This window comes from Muntiacus reevesi, chromosome 22 (genome assembly GCF_963930625.1).
Source record: "Muntiacus reevesi chromosome 22, mMunRee1.1, whole genome shotgun sequence".
NCBI classification, from domain to species: domain Eukaryota; kingdom Metazoa; phylum Chordata; class Mammalia; order Artiodactyla; family Cervidae; genus Muntiacus; species Muntiacus reevesi.
This window is the reverse complement of record NC_089270.1, coordinates 4,429,581-4,443,244: the sequence shown is the minus strand read 5'-3', so window position 1 is coordinate 4,443,244 and position 13,664 is coordinate 4,429,581. Positions and strand designations below refer to the sequence as shown.

Sequence of the window (13,664 nt, the reverse complement as noted above, 5' to 3'; positions counted from 1 at the left end):
GGGTCAGGTAGATATGCTGGAGAAGGAAATGGCAATGCACTCCAGTATTCTTGCCTGGAAATTCCATGGACAGAGGAGCCTGGCGGGATATCCTCCAAGGGGTCACAAAGAGTTGGACCCAAATGAGCAACTAACATGTACTGGCTCTAGACAGGGGTGAGAATGTGTCCCCAGCTGCAATGGATGGAAGGGGTTCCTCGAATAAATGTTGAGTGAGTGAATGAGTGCACCAGCGCTGAGGAAAAGAGGGAAAGACTGATTTCCATAAGTTTCTGGTGCAGGAAACTGAATGATTACCCAGGTCTGTGCAAGCTCTTTCTGGAAGGAGGAAGAAAATAAATGAATAGGACCACTCTGTGATCATGGATACAATAGTTTCCATGAGACGTTAATAAGTGAGTTGCTCATTTTAAAGGGAGTCAGGCAGCAAGAGGCCCTGAGACTGAGTGTTGAGTCTGGTCCCGGCTCACTGGGCAGCCTCTGTGGGTGTCACCCACCTGCGTGTGGATCTGCTGATGCGTGGGAAGCAGGCTTGTCACCCCCAGTTTACAGAAGGGACACTGAGGCCCAGGGTGGGGTGCTGCCCAAGTCAGCAGATATCGCCACCTTGCTCGCTAACCGCCTGCCCAGGGCTCCTTGCATTCCTTTATCAGCATCCGGGCACCATGGTGAGCCAGCCTGACCCAGATGGGAGCAGGCTCAGCTCCATCCTGGGGGCTCCCAGCCTCGGGGGAGGAGATAGATCCACAGAGACGACTCGGGGTGTCAGCTCCTCTCAGCCTCAGCCCTTGACACACACTTCCTTATCACTTCATCCCAAGAAGGCCCATCTGAGTCCCTGGACCTCAATCCTGGGGCCCTGTTATCAACTGGTCTGTCCTCCAAGGCAGGAGCGGTCAGCTCACCCCACTGGGCTGACACATCTCTCTGTCACATAGAGTGTCCGTCTCCTTGTGACTCTCCTCAGGGGCAGGCTCCCATCTAACGGGGTCCACCTGGGTCCTTCTCTCAGTGCAGGGCTCACCGCCCATCCAGCAGAGAGTGGACACCAGGATCCCTTGTTCTAGGAGGAGGGGGAGTCTAGGGCAGGGCCTGGGGCAGGCTGGGCGGGAGCGCCAGTGGCCCCCGGAAACTGTGTCTCCCTGCACGTTACTCCTTGGTCCCTGGTCCACGCCCTCTGGTTTCCCCCACGGGGCTGGAGTGATGGTCTCTCCCCCTCCCCACCCCAGGAGAGCATGCAGGCTTATGTCACCAATGTCTACAACACCGTGGTGGAGGAGCTGACCCTTGAGAAGAAGCGCAGGTTCATCGCTGTGGAGCAGGAGTATTTCCGGCTCTGGTGGGATGGCGTCGCCTCGGATAAGCAGAAAGGTCAGGTAACGCTGCCCTCAGGGGGTCCTCACCAGGCAGCTGAGAGCAGATGCCCTGGGGATCCCGGGGACGACCCTTCAGGAAGCTCCTGGGTTGTGCTCTGTGTGGCCAGGGCGGGGCTGCATAGACCAGGAGGCCCCAACCCGGCTGAGCTGTGCCCAGGGTCCGTTTAGTGCAGGTTTGTGGTCAGCCCCACGCCCAGGGAACAGGGTTGTGTTTGATTCTGCCTTTCTGGTTCCTCCTGAATAATTGCAGCTCTGGCAGCCCAGCCGGGCACTCAGCTGGTGAGAATGGGGTCCCCTCTGATACTGGGCAATCCAGGCTGACCTGTGTCCACACCTTCTGACTTCATTTGTCGACCTGCGTGGACCCATGGGCCCCAGAGCCCAGGATCAGCCAGGGTGCAGGAGGCCCTGTGGATTAACCTCTGGGGCCGATTAACTCCATGTCCAGGGGGTCAGAGGCCCTGGTCCAAGGAGGGGCAGCCTGGGGCCAGGACCTCCCCTCGTTCCCCGGGTGATCACAGGTGGGGCTGGCTCTTCAGCTGCAGGTCCCACATATGGAAGCAGGAGAGGCCTCCCTCCTCAGAGAGGCTGTGCCCAGAACGTGCCCACGGTGTGAGCCCCCAGGGTGCCTCTGGGGCGTGGTCCCCTCCAGGCATCACCCGCCCTCAGATCAGTCGCCGATGGTGAAACTCAGAGGCTCAGCCACCTGCTCAAGGCAGAGAGCTCAGACGGTGAAGCTGGGTGTCCCCCAGGCCCCCAGAGGGGATGCGAACCTGCAGGCTGTGGAGTCGAGAGGACGAGCCTCCCATCTGATGGGCTCTGCCGCGAGCCGGGTGCTGGGCTCAGGTCTGTACAGGTTACTCTACTGATTCCTCCCACAACCCGCACGCTGAGAACACTGATCCTATTGCACAGAGCTGGTCCGGGTTCAGAGAGGGCGGGCAACTGGCTCAAGGTCACACAGCTTATAGCTGACAGCTGGGTTCTGGGTCAGTACTGTGAATCAAAGCACAGCTCTCTGGGTGTCCATTGGGCAGTTCTTCCTTCTTTACATGGACATCCCCAGACCCTAGTCACTTAATGCTACTCCCACAGTAAAGTGTCCGCTGGCTAAGATCTAGAGAGGCAACTCAATAGTATGTCCCTGGAAACTAGCGATTTTCCCTGAGTTGTTTGGGCTGAATCCCAGTGTCTGAATGGTGCCCAACATGAAGCAGGTGCACATTTGAAACAATACACGGTAGATGTCATTCCACGTACTTTCAGATCAAATCAAAACCACAGTCTCCCAGGAGCATGATGTGCTCAGTGTCACAGCCTTTGACTGTATTTATGTTTCCATTTTTCCCTTCTTTCATGGATATATTTTATCGTCCACACCATGAGATTTACTGGATCTAAGTTCCCTAGTCAATGTAGAAATGAAAGTCGCTCCATCATGTCCCACTCTTTGTGACCCCATGGACTGTAGCCTGCAAGTCTTCTCTGTACATGGAATTCCCCAGGAAAGAATACTGGAGTGGATAGCCAATCCCTTCCCCAGGGGATCTTCCTGACCCAGGGATCAAACCTGAGTCCCCTGCATTGTAGGCAGATTCCGCACCATCTGAGACACCATGGAAGTCCAAGAAGGGATCAAACTCACATCCTTGGCACTGAAAGTGTACCCTACACACTGAATTCCCAGGAAATTTCCTTCATTTGTTTATTCGAAAATATTTGTTAGGCAGGCACATGTGAAATGCAATTTGAAGAGCATTCAGCAAAACTATGAGGCTGAAATCATCAAAATTATGAAAGAGGAATGTTCAGAAAGAGTTGGATATTAGAGGATGCACTCCAGTATTCTTGCCTGGAGAAGCTCATGGATAGAGGAGCCCGGTGGGGCACAATCCATGGAGTCGCAAAGAGGAGGACATTCCAAGAAACCGAGCATGAACACATGCACTTGTTACTAATGTGAAACAGCCTGAGTTTTGATCATTACATAGCAGTTGTAATGATCTTTGTCTCTCAAAAATGACCTGAACTATTCAGATAAAGCCATGCAGTTGCTAACTTGTACTTTCAAATAGTTTCGGAAAAGCATGATGTGTGTAATGACTTTGGGGAGTGTTAAGAGAAATAGGTAAAGAATATTAGCAATGAGATAATCTAGAGGAGGATTCATGGGAACTTTTTGGTACAGCTCCTGTAATTTTTCCATAATTTTGGCATCGTTCAAAAGCAAAAGTTGTTGGGGCATTCAACCCATTTACATTTAAGGTAATTATTGATAAGTATGGTCCTGTTGCCATTAACTTTATTGTTTTGGGTTTGAGTTTATACATCTTTTCTGTGTTTCCTGTCTAGAGAAGACCCTTTATCATTTGTTGGAGAGCTGGTTTCATGGTGCTGAATTCTTTCAGCTTTTGCTTGTCTGTAAAGCTTTTGATTTCTCCTTCATATTTGAATGAGATCCTTGCTGGGTACAGTAATCTGGGCTGTAGATTATTTTCTTTCATCACTTTAAGTATGTTCTCCCATTCCCTTCTGGCCTGAAGAGTTTCTATTGAAAGATCAGCTGTTATCCTTATGAGAATCCCCTTGTGTTATTTGTTGCTTTTCCCTTGCTACATTTTATATTTGTTCTTTGTGTTTGATCTTTGTTAATTCGATTAATATGTGTCTTGGGTTGTTTCCCCTTGGGTTTATCCTGTTTGGGACTCTCTGGGTTTCTTGGACTTGGGTGATTATTTCCTTCCCCATTTTAGGGAAGTTTTCAACTATTATCTCCTCAAGTATTTTCTCATGGCCTTTTTTTTTTTTTTTTTTTTTTGTCTTCTTCTTCTGGGACTCCTATAATTTGAATGTTGGGGCATTTAACATTGTCCCAGAGGTCTCTGAGGTTGTCCTCATTTCTTTTAATTCTTTTTTCTTTTTTCCTCTCTGTTTCATTTATTTCTAACATTCTATCTTCTACCTCACTTATCCTACCTTCTGCCTCTGTTATTCTACTGTTGGTTCCCTCCAGAGTGTTTTTAATCTCATTTATTACATTATTCATTATATATTGACTATTATTTCTTCTAGGTCCTTGTTAAACCTTTCTTGCATCTTCTCGATCCTTGTCTGCAGGATATTTATCTGTAACTCCAATTTGCTTTCAAGATTTTGGGTCACTTTCAGTATCATTATTCGGAATTCTTTATCAGGTAGATCCCCTGTCTCTTCCTCTTCTGTTTGGTTTGGTGAGCATTCATCCTGTTCCTTACCTGCTGGGTATTTCTCTGCCTTTTCACCTTGTTTATGTTGCTATGTTTAGGGTGGCCTTTCCTTATTCTGGCAGTTTGTGTTTCCTCTTTATTGTGGAGGTCCCTCACTGTGGGTGGGGTTGGACGGGTGACTTGTCAAGGTTTTCTGGTTAGGGAAGCTTGTGTCGGTCTTCTGGTGGGTGGAGCTAGATTTCTTCTCTCTGGAGTGCAATGAAGTGTCCAGTAATAAGTTTTGAGATGTCAGTGGGTTTGGTGTGGCTTTGATCAGTACCAACCAAAAGACACAGACTAGCTGAATGGATACAAAAACAAGACTCCTATATATGTTGTCTACAAGAGACCCACCTCGAAACAAGGGACACATACAGACTAAAAGTGAAGGGCTGGAAAAAGATATTCCATGGAAATAGAGACTAAAAGAAAGCAGAAGTAGCAATACTCATATCAGATAAAATAGATTTTTAAACAAAGGCTGTGAAAAGAGATAAAGATGGACACTACATAATGATCAAAGGATCAATGCAAGAAGAAGATATAACAATCATAAATATATATGCACCCAACATAGGAGCACCACAATATGTAACACAAATGCTAACAAGTATGAAAGGAGAAATTAACAATAATATAATAATAGTGGTAAACTTTAATACTCCATTCACACCTATGGATAGATCAACTAAACAGAAAATTAACAGGTAAACACAAACTTTAAATGATACAATAGACCAGTTAGGCCTAATTCATATCTATAGGACAGTTCACCCCAAAACAATGAATTTCACCTTTTTCTCAAGTGCACATGGAACCTTCTCCAGGATAGATCACATCCTGGGCCATAAATCTAGCCTTGGTAAATTCAAAAAATTGAAATCATTCTAAGCATCTTTTCTGACCACAATGTGGTAAGATTAGATGTCAATTATGGGAGAAAAACTATTAAAATTCCAAAATATGGAGGCTGAACAACACGCTGATGAACAACCAACAAATCACAGAAGAAATCAAAAAAGAAATCAAAATATGCATAGAAAGGAATGAAAATGAAAACATAACAACCCAAAACCTATGGGACACTGTAAAAGCAATGCTAAAGGGAAGGTTCATAGCAATACAGGCTTACCTCAAGAAACAAGAAAAAAGCCAAATAAATAACCTAACTCTACACCTAAAGCAACTTGAAAAAGAAGAAATGAAGAACCAAGGGTTAGTAGAAGGAAAAAAAATCTTTAAAATTAGGGCAGAAATAAATGCAACAGAAGCAAAAGAGGTCATAGCAAAAATTTACAAAACTAAAAGCTGGTTCTTTGAGAAGGTACATAAAATTGACAAACCATTAGCCAGACTCATCAAGATGCAAAGGGAGAAAAATCAAATCAACAAAATTAGAAATAAAAATGGAGAGATCGCAACAGACAACAGAGAAATGCAAAGGATCATAAGAGACTATTATCAGCATCTATATGCAAATAAAATGGACAACTTGGAAGAAATGGACAAATTCTTAGAAAAGTACAACTTTCCAAAACTGAACCAGGAAGAAATAGAAAATCACAACAGAACCATCACAAGCATGGAAATTGAAACTGTAATCAGAAATCCTCCAACAAACAAAAGCCCAGGACCAGATGGCTTCACAGCTGAATTCTACCAAAAATTTAGAAAAGAGCTAACACCTCTCCTACTCAAACTCTTCCAGAAAATTGCAGAAGAAGGTAAACTTCCAAACTCATTCTATGAGGCCACCATCACCTTAATACCAACACCTGACAAAGATGCCACAGAAAAAGAAAACTATAGGCCAGCATCACTGATGAACATATATGAAAAAATCCTTAACAAAATTCTAGCAAACAAAATACAACAACATATTAAAAAGGTCATACATCATGACCAAGTGGGTTTTATCCCAGGGATGCAAAGATTCTTCAATATCTGCAAATCAATCAATGTAATACACCACATTAACAAATTGAAAAATAAAAACCATATGATTATCTCAATAGATGCAGAGAAAGCCTTTGACAAAATTCAACATCCATTTATGATAAAAACCCTCCAGAAAGCAGGAATAGAAGGACCATACCCCAACATAATAAAAGCTATATATGACAAACCCTCAGCAAACATTATCCTCAGTGATGAAAAATTGAAAGTATTTCCCCTAAAGTCAGGAACAAGACAAGGGTGCCCACTCTCACCACTACTATTCAATATAGGTTTGGAAGTTTTGACCACAGCAATCAGAGCAGAAAAAGAAATAAAAACAATTCAGATTGGAAAAGAAGAAGTAAAACACTCACTGTTTGCAGATGACATGATCCTCTACATAGAAAACCCTAAAGACTCCACCAGAAAATTACTAGAGCCAATCAATGAATATAGTAGAGTGGCAGGATATAAAATTAACACACAGAAATCCCTTGCATTCCTATACACTAACAATGAGAAAACAGAAGGATAAATTAAGGAAACAATTCCATTCACCATTGCAACGAAAAGAATAAAATACTTACAAATAAATCTACCTAAAGAAACAAAAGACTTATATATAGAAAACTATAAAACACTGATAATAGAAATCAAAGAGAAAAAAAAAGAAATCAAATAGGACACAAATAGATGGGAAAATATACCATGCACATGGATTGGAAGAATCAATATAGGGAAAATGAGTATACTACCCCAAAACAATCTATAGATTCAATGCAATCCCTATCAAGCTACCAATGGTATTTTTCAGAGAACTAGAACAAATAATTTCACAATTTGTGTGGAAATACAAAAAACCTCAAATAGCTAAAACAATCTTGAGAAATAAGAATGGAACTGGAGGAATCAACCTGCCTGACTTCAGTCTCTACTACAAAGCCACAATCATCAAGACAGTGTGGTACTGGCACAAAGACAGAAATATAGATCAATGGAACAAAATAGAAAGTCCAGAGATAAATCCGTGCACCTATGGACACCTTATTCTTGACAAAGGCAGCAAGAATATGCAATGGAGAAAAGGCAATCTCTTTAACAAGTGGTGCTGGGAAAACTGGTCAACCACTTGTAAAAGAATGAAACTAGAACACGTTCTAACACCATACACAAAAATAAACTCTAAATGGATTCAAGATCTAAATGTAAGACCAGAAACTATAAAACTTCTATAGGAAAATATAGGCAAAACACTCTCTGACATAAACCACAGCAGGATCCTCTATGACCCACCTCCCAGAACATTGGAAATAAAAGCAAAAATAAACATATGGGACATAATTAAAATTAAAAGCTTCTGCACAACAAAGGAAACTATAAGCAAGGTGAAAGGACAACCTTCATCATGGGAGAAAATAATAGCAAATGAAGCAATGGATAAAGAATTAATCTCAAAAATATAGAAGCAACTCCTGCAGCTCAATTCTAGAAAAATAAAAGACCCAATCAAAAAGTGGGCCAAAGAACTAAACAGACATTTCTCCAAAGAAGACATACAGATGGCTAACAAACACATGAAAAGATGTTCAACATCACTCATTATCAGAGAAATGCAAATCAAAACCACAATGAGGTACCATCTCACACCAGTCAGGATGGCTGCTATCCAAAAGTCTACAAGCAATAAATGCTGGAGAGGGTGTGGAGAAAAGGGAACCCTCATACACTGTTGGTGGGAATGCAAACTAGTACAGCCACTATGGAAAACAGTGTGGAGATTCCTTAAAAAACTGGAAATAGAACTGCCATATGACCCAGCAATCCCACTGCTGGGCATACACACTGAGGAAACAGAATTGAAATAGACAAGTGTAACCCAATGTTCATTGCAGCACTGTTTATAATAGCCAGGACATGGAAGCAACCTAGATGCCCATCAGCAGATGAATGGATATGGAAGCTGTGGTACATATACACCATGGAACATTACTCAGCCATTAAAAAGAATACATTTGAATCAGTTTTAATGAGGTGGATGAAACTGGAGCCTATTATACAGAGTGAAGTAAGCGAGAAAGAAAAACACCAATACAGTATACTAACGCATATATATGGAATTTAGAAAGATGGTAATGATAACCCTGTATGTGAGATAGCAAGACAGACCCAGATATATTGAACAGTCTTTTGGACTCTGTGGGAGAGGGTGAGGGTGCGATGATATGGGAGAATGGCATTGAAACATGTAAATTATCATATGTGAAACGAATCGCCAGTCCAGGTTTGATGCATGATACAACGTGCTCGGGGCTGGTGCACTGGGATGACCCAGAGGGATGGGATGGGGAGGGAGTTGGGATGCAGGTTCAGCATGAGGAACACATGTACACCCATGGCAGATTCAAGTCAATGTATGGCGAAACCAATACAATGTCGTAAAGTAAAATAAATAAATAATTTTAAAATAAAATAAAATAATAAAAAATTTTTAAAAAGCAAAAGTTGTGAATATATGTACCTATATATATGCCTGACGAAGCAGCAGCCAGGGCCAGGTGCTTTCTCAGAGCTGGACACAGTGCTGACCACGACAGATAGTGTCCTGCTATTTGCAGAATAAATGAGGCTGAGGAGTTTGAAGGAAGGACCACAAGATGCTATAGGCATGTGCCCCAAAAATACAACTGACTCAGCCCAGGGGATATAACCTGGTCTTTTCTCTCTGCCCACCATGCCAAGGTCCACCAGCTCGTGGCTGAAGGTCGCCTGGAGTTTGTGCTCGGAGGCCAGGTCATGCATGACGAGGCCGTGACCCACTTTGATGACCAGATCCTCCAGCTCACAGGTTCAATTACCCTTCCCCAGACAAGGGTCCCTGGGGCCTCCTGTGGGGCTGGGACTGGGTGTCTGAGCCCTCGTCCTGGGCTCCATCTTCCCCTCTCAGCAGGAGACTGACCAGTCAACACTGTGATTGCCGGTACTGCGTCCATGTCTGTGCCTGATTGCAGGGGATAAGGGTGTGGATTCTAGACCAGTCGGCCTGGCTGTCTCCTGACTCTGCTCATTCCCAGCCCTGTAACCCTGGGCAAGTGATGCAACCTCATTAGGCCTCAGTTCCCTCCTCTGGAAAAGTGCTTGCTAGTGATGTAAGATCCACCCCAAAGGGGTGTTACTAGGATTAAATTGGGATAATTCCAACAGAGCACATAGTGTACAGTGTGTGGGTCCCTAGTAAATGATCAGTAAACGCCAGATGCCATCTCTGCCATCACCTCACCCACCAGCACCAGAACCAGCACCACCACTAACAGCTCAGCATGTCATTGCATCACTTCTAACACCAGCATCTCCAACACCATCACCATCACCATCACAACCATTACCCCCACCATCACTATCTACACCTGGACCACCTCCAACACCAATGCCACTGCCACCATCACCACCATCCCCTCCATCTCCACACACACTGGCCACTTACAGGCACATTCCTCTCCATTTAACAAGTGTTCTCTACACCTATCACCTCACTCACCACTAAAGGCAGGGGGTGCAGAGGGCATCATGCTCTCAGACTCCTTTGCAGAAGAGACACTAAGACTGAGGCTACAAAAAGGACAAAGAGTCAGTGGATGAGGCAGGATTGACTGCAGCGTGGGCTGAGCTTTATCCGTCAGCACTCCACTAAAGAGGGACTATGTGTAGGACATCATGATAGCATTGGGCTTTCCTTTCCTCCAAATGTGTTCCTTTTATTACTGAGTAATATTTCATTGCACATATTTATCACAACTTCTTTATCCATGTCGACAGATATCTAGGTCGCTTCCATACCCTAGCTATTGTAAACAGTGCTGCAGTGAACATTGGGGGTACATGTGTCTTTCATTATTACAGTATAGGAATGCAAGGGATTTCAGTTTATTAATTTTATATCCTCTAACTTTACTATATTCATTGATTCCCTCAAGTAATTTTCTGGTGTCATCTTTAGAGCTTTCTCTGTATAGTATCGTGCTATCAGCAAACAGTGAGAATTTTACTTCATCTCCCCTATGGATTGCCTTTTTTTTTTTTTCTTCTCAGATTGCTGTGGCTAAGTCTTCCCAAACCATGTTGAATAATACTGACAAGGGTAGGCACCCTTGTCTTATTCCTCATCTTAGAGGAAATGCCTTCAGTTTCTCACTGTTGAGAATAATATTTGCTATGGGTTTGTCATATATGGACTTTATTATGTGAGTTATGCTCCTTCTATGCCTACTGTCTGGAGAGATTTTATCATAAATGAGTGTAGAATTTTCTCAAAAACTCTCTCTTAATCTACTGAGATGATCATACGGCTTTTATCATTCAGTTTGTTAAGATGGTGTGTCATGTTGAATGATTTGTGTATCTTGTGTTGGCAATATTGTGTATATTGGAGAATCCTTGCACGCCTGGGATAAAGTCTACTTTATCAATATGTATGATCTTTTTAATGTGTTGTTGGATTCAGTTGGCTAGAATTTTGTTGAGTATTTTTGCATCTATGTTCACCAGAGATATTGGTGTGTAATTTTCTTTTTTGTGGCATCTTTGTCTGGTTTTGACATCCCAGTGATGGTGGCCACATAGAATGAACTGGGAGGATTTTTTCCTCTGCAATTTTCTGGAAGAGTTTGAGCAGGATAGGTATCGGTAGTTCTCAAAATTAGAGAATTTTGATAATTTTGTGAATTTGGTGGAATTCACCTGTGAATCTATCTTGCCCTGAGTGTTTGTCTGTTGGAAGATTTTGTGAATAGAGTTTGGTGAATCTGTGCTTGTGACTAGCCTGTTCGTATTTTCTATTTCTTTCTGGTTCAATTATGGAAAGTAATATTTTTCTAAGAATTTGTCCATTTCTTCCAGGTTGTCCATTTGATTGGCATATAGATCCTCATAGTTGTCTCTTATGATCCTTTGTATTTCTGTGTTCTCTATTCTAACTTCTTTTTCATTTCCAATTTTATTGATTTGAGTCTTCTCCCTATTTTTCTGGATGAATCTGGTTAATGATTTCTCAATTTTGGTTAGCTTCTCGAAGAATCAGCTTTTTCCTGTATTGATATTCGCTAGTGTCTATTTCATTTCTTTTTCATTTATCTGCTTTGATGTTTATGATTTTTTTCCTTCTACTACCTTTGGGGGTCTTTTGTTCTTCTTTTCCAGTTGCTTCAGGTGCAAACTTAGATTGTTTATTTGATGGTTCTCTTGTTCCTTGAGGTAGGCTTGTATTGGTGTAAACCTCCCTCTTAACACTGCTTTTACTGCATCCCACAGGTTTTGAGTCACTGTGTTTCATCTCCTAGGTCTTGATAAACACTCTCGAGACTTCATGTTAGATAGAATATCTCTATGCGGGGATGGCGGTTTTCCCAGCAGCCTTGCTGCATTCCTTTCCCAATTTAGAACCAGTCCCTTGTTCCATGTCCAGTTCTAACTGTTGCCACTTGTCGTGCATACGGGTTTATCAGGAGGCAGGTAATGTGGTCTGGTATTGCCATCTCATTAAGAATATTCCACATTTTTTTCTGATCCACCGAGTCAAAGGTTTTAGTGTAGTCAATGAAGCAGATTTTTTTTTTTTTAATTCCCTTGCTTTTTTCTGTGATCCAGTGTATGTTGCAATTTGGTCTCTGGTTCCTCTGCCTTTTTTAAATCTAGTTTGTACATCTGGAAGTTCTTGATTCACGTACCACTGAAGCCTAGCTTGAAGGATTTTGAGCATAATCTTGCTAGCATGTGAAAAGAATACAGTTGGACAGTAATCTGAACATTCTTCGGCATTGCCTTTCTTTGGGAGTGCAATGAAAATTGACCTTTTCCAGTCCTGTGGCCACTGCTGAGTTTTCCAAATTTGCTGGCATGAGTGCAACACTTTAACACCATCAACTTTTAGGATTATAAATAGATCAACTGGAATTCCATCACCTCCACTAGCTTTGTTTCCAGTAATGCTTCCTAAGGCCCACTGGACTTCACATTGCAGGATGTCTGCCTCTAGGTGAGTGATCACAGCACCCTGATTAGCTGGGTCATTAAAAGCTGTTTCATACAGTTCTTCTGTATATTCTTGCCACTTTTTTTAAGTCTCTTCTGCTTCTGTTAGGTTAGGTCCTTGCTGTTTTTGTCCTTTATTGTAACCATCTTTGCATGAAATGTTCTCTGGCATCTCCAATTTTCTTGAAGAGATCTCTAATCTTTCCCATTCTATTGTTTTCCTCAATTTCTTTGCATGGTTCACTTAAGAGGATTTCTTCTCTCACTTTGTTATCCTCTGGAACTCTGCATTCACTTGGGTATATCTTTCTCCTTTGCCTTTTGCTTCTCTTCTTTTCTCAGCTGTCTGTAAGGCCTGCTCAGACAACCACTTTGCCTTCGGGCATTTATTTTTCTTGGGGATGGCTCTAGTTGCCACTCCTGTGCAATGTTACAGACCTCCATGCGTAGTTCATCAGGCATGCTGCCGACCAGATCTACTCCATTTAATCTATTCCTCACCTCCACTGTATAATCATAAGGGATTTTATTTAGGTCATACCTGAGTGGCCTAATGGTTTTCCCTATTTTCTTCAATTTGAGACTGAATGTTGCAATAAGGAGCTGATGATCTGAGCCACAGTCAGCTCCAGCTCTTAAATTTGAGGGGGTGAGGGGCCACCCTTCAGTCACTGAGGAGGCTGATCTCTTTGCAGAAGGTCACGGGTTTCTCTATGAAACATTTGGGTTCCGGCCACAGTTCTCCTGGCAGGTGGACCCATTTGGGGCATCAGCCACGACCCCCACCCTCTTTGCCCTGGCGGGCTTCAATGCCCACGTCATCTCCAGGATCGACTACAACATGAAGGAGGCCATGCAGTATAAACGGGTGAGTTGTGAGTGGCATCCACTGGTGTCTACTCGCCTCTGCCTCTCCCCCTCTAACCCCCTGCATCTTAGAGCCTCTGCTGCTCTGCAGAGCATTCGGGGGGCTCTCAGCTGCCTAAGACATGTGGTGTCCCAGGCCTGACTTTGCCCTGCTGTGCCCCCAGCACGAGTGGCCCTCTCTTCCTGCAGGCCCAGCTGGGACCCTGCTGCTCTG

The 13,664-nt window shown here is 43.3% G+C and overlaps 1 pseudogene; it reads left to right on the top strand.

Annotated features, from left to right (window-relative positions):
• LOC136152782 (epididymis-specific alpha-mannosidase-like) overlaps positions 1–13,664 on the top strand; it is a 31,955-nt pseudogene that overhangs the window by 349 nt on the left and 17,942 nt on the right.